This window comes from Adiantum capillus-veneris, chromosome 16 (genome assembly GCF_014529385.1).
Source record: "Adiantum capillus-veneris isolate H3 chromosome 16, ASM1452938v2, whole genome shotgun sequence".
NCBI lineage: Eukaryota > Viridiplantae > Streptophyta > Polypodiopsida > Polypodiales > Pteridaceae > Adiantum > Adiantum capillus-veneris.
Genome location: NC_140946.1, coordinates 72,414,557 through 72,417,989, shown reverse-complemented (window position 1 = coordinate 72,417,989; position 3,433 = coordinate 72,414,557). Strand labels below are relative to the sequence as shown.

General features: G+C 45.2%; 1 pseudogene; it reads right to left on the bottom strand.

The window, feature by feature from the left end:
• Window positions 1-1,357: 1,357 nt before the first annotated feature.
• LOC147439270 (putative fucosyltransferase 9) lies at window positions 1,358-1,843 on the bottom strand (annotated as a pseudogene).
• Between the last annotated feature and the right edge of the window lie 1,590 nt (window positions 1,844-3,433).

Genomic DNA, 3,433 nt, shown 5'->3' with positions numbered 1-3,433 from the left:
GGACTCTTATTATAGGCATTGAGTGATTGTGTTACATCCTAGCGAACAAAAAAAGTTTTCTGAAGTTTCTTGGTTGAGTTTTCAGTCTTTTTCATCATTGAAGCTGTAAGATAACTCCACAATTGAAACATTTGTTCTTGGGGACATACCCACACCCATATTTGTGACCAACATAAACTTTGTGAACAAGGTTGAATCCTATACAAATTGAACTTGATCACCTAATGTCACACATCTTTCACTTGAGTCTGAATGTCGCCATTTGGAACAAAAATGATGATAAACATCTCGCTGTTACTACAACCCCCATAATCTCTAGGGTTGACCATGGCAAATCTCGCAGGGCAATCAAGTAACAAAGGTTCACTGCAATTAGTATTCAAGAACAAAATCACCTTACATGACGAGATCGAAGCCATCGCTGGGAGAATCTACTAAAGCTTACAGGCTATCCATATATATTTTAGCTAACACCCAGGTCTATATTTATAGACAATCTCTATTTGCCCAACTGTCTCTCTCTCCTTTCTATATCCCTCCACATCTCTTTCTCTCTCTCTCTACGTACCTCTATATATATCCTTCTCTATCTTCTCCTCTCTCTCTCTCTCTCTCTCTCTCTCTCTCTCTCTCTCTCTTTCCTTATCTCTCTCTCCACACCCTCTATCTATACCTCTATACATCTTTCTTTTATGTCCCTGCTCTTTTTCCCTATTCTCTCTCTCTCTCTCTCTCTCTCTCTCTCTCTCTCTCTCTCTCTCTCTCTCTCTCTCTCTCTCTCCATTTCTTTCTCTTCTCCCTCCCTCTTTTCTGCTATTCTCTCTCTCTCTCTAAATCTCTATCCCTCTCTCAATTGCTTCCGAAGTTAAGGGGAGGCTATCTCTTCGCAAAGGTTGCATAGGTTGGAGTATGCATTGGGTCGGTCCACCACACTACATAAAAAATGCACATATTGTGCAAGAAATATGTCAGTTCAAACATGTGGCATGGAAAAAAACAACACTTACCTCAAGCTAAGAGCATGGTCACGCGAGGCTTAGTTATTGGCATGCAGGTAAAAATGCTCAGAGAGTGACGCGCAGCAATGGGGGCACACACACACACACACAGATGTGCAGCAGGAGAGAGAATGCTTGAAGTCATCTGCAGCGTATCGATAGTAACACAACTAAGCCGGTGGAAAACTGCACGCTGCCAGTGATGGTCGGTTGAAATAAATGGCAACTAAGTCTCGCGTGACCATAGCCTAAGGACACCATATATAGCCAATTTCTACTAGTTCTTATATCCAAATCAATGACAAACTCCACTACGAAGCAAGCATGAAGTGAGGATCCTTGACAAACCCACGAACTACTCAATTGTGCCTGCCATAGAGCCTTACTTGCACCCCAAGCTGGGTATTTGTACCAGAGAGGTAGCTCCGTTGCTCCAGAACTCCCTTAAAATAATCGCCCATGCGATGTTGGCTGGTAGTAAAAGTAGCCTAGCAAGGAAGGTGAATATCTGACCTACATTTCCTCGAAAAACGGGATGCATTCTCTGCCAGAAAGACGGTATCAACAACAGATTTGTAAGGAAATACTGATTGCTTGTCCAAGCTACCCACTACACATTCTCGCAAAACAACTGCTGGTCTTTGTGATGAATGTTGTGTTGCAAATTCAAGCTGACACAGCTTGCATTCGTGTTGTTATGCCTGAAAGGACCCAGAGATGGGCAATCAAGAAGCTCTCCATACGGAAAATTGGGCGGCAATACCCAGCTAGATTCTGGAAAAGGCTCGCATGGATTTGGCGACGTTCGCTCTGCTGTCGAGTAGCAACATCCTGGTTGTTGCCCATGGCAAAAGTAAAAGCAGAAGTGAGGGAAAGGAGGAGATTTCCCAACCCTTCGCGGCCTGTGATCTGTGGGGGACCTGTCTCTGTTCAAGAAGAGCGCCGACCAATTGTGGTGAGAGTAAGACCTGTGCCCATGCTGAGAAAAAAGCGTGAAAGCTTGGCAAGATCTGTGTCCATGCTGAGAAAAAAGCGTAAAAGCGGTCAACACTGCATGCTTGCTGAGCGCTAGCGCTCATTTTTAGCTTGAGCATGAGAGAGAGGGAGGGATGGCGCAGATAAGCTCACGATTGCTGGCGATGGTGCTGCAGGTGCGGCCTATTTTTGGGATTCGCTCAAGACTTGCTTAAGCTTGTTGGTGGTGCGTGGCTGCAAGTGCAGATATTCATCAATATCAGCTAATATATACATTCTGCAGCTGCACTCTATTGTTGTGTAGGCGTAGCATGGATAGCTTGGCAGTGCAGGAATGCGGAATCTCTCTCTCTCTCTCTCTCTCTCTCTCTATATATATATATATACGCATGCACGCATCAGCGATATGCTGCCCCTAATTTGTTTGGACAGTAGGCCACAGCAGAGCTTAGGGATGGTGGTGCTGTACGAGTGTCGCAGTTGGGACGACAATCATATTGCTGATGGTGTGGAATTGCTTTTTGCAGGGGTATTCTCTACGTCCACCTATTTCTCGCTCTGCTCTCTTTTCACTCGAGAGATTTTCCCCTAATCTTTGCTTTCAACAACTACCCACGAACTCACTCCTCCCACCTCTAAAAGTGTTAGGAGGGTCGAACACACATGGATAAAGGCGAACGACTAACGGCTCTTCTCGCAACCATTCAACCATCAAGGCGGTGCTGCTGCCGGAGGTAAGCATAACAAATCTAGTAAAAAAAGCTCACAGCTAAGATCGCATGCGCATGCGCCTTTTCCCATCGCCCTCGAGCATCATCGTCCGCCCGTCGTCTCCTGCACCTACTCGCCCTCTCCGGCTCAACGCTTACTTCGACGCCCGAAATGGGAATCCTTCCGATTTTATTTCCTCCTTTGCACGCATCTCCTTGCGAAGCATCTTCTTTGATTCCGCTCATACTTTCTTTTTTAACAATTGCAACATGTACTATGTCACTTGTGCTCATCTATTTCGTTAATGGCTTACAATGATTTAAAATTCACACTAAGCTAAAATGCCTCATTTATGTCAGCTCCCTCTGCTCCTCTTGGGGGGCAGAGTAGTAGGTGTAGATGGCGTAGTATTCACCACCGATGGTGCGACTAGAGAGATAGTTATTCCCATAGACCATTATAAAATCTTGTAGCTGGCCATCGTTGGTAGGTGCAGGGACGATGTGGCAGAGGCGCACATGTGTAGCCGTTGGCGCTAGTGCTCACCATGCGTGAGTTCGATAGAAGAGCCTATATATAGTGGTTAATAGGCCTAATTTTTACTTGAAAATGATTATTGACCGTTTTGGATTTGAGGTGAGTCCCCGGTATCTCTCTCTCTCTTCCTTGACAAGGTGAAGAGAGCGCTAGCTCCCAATCTGAGAGAGAGATAGTGAAAGATAAATGCGTTTTTTTGGTAATGAGTGTGC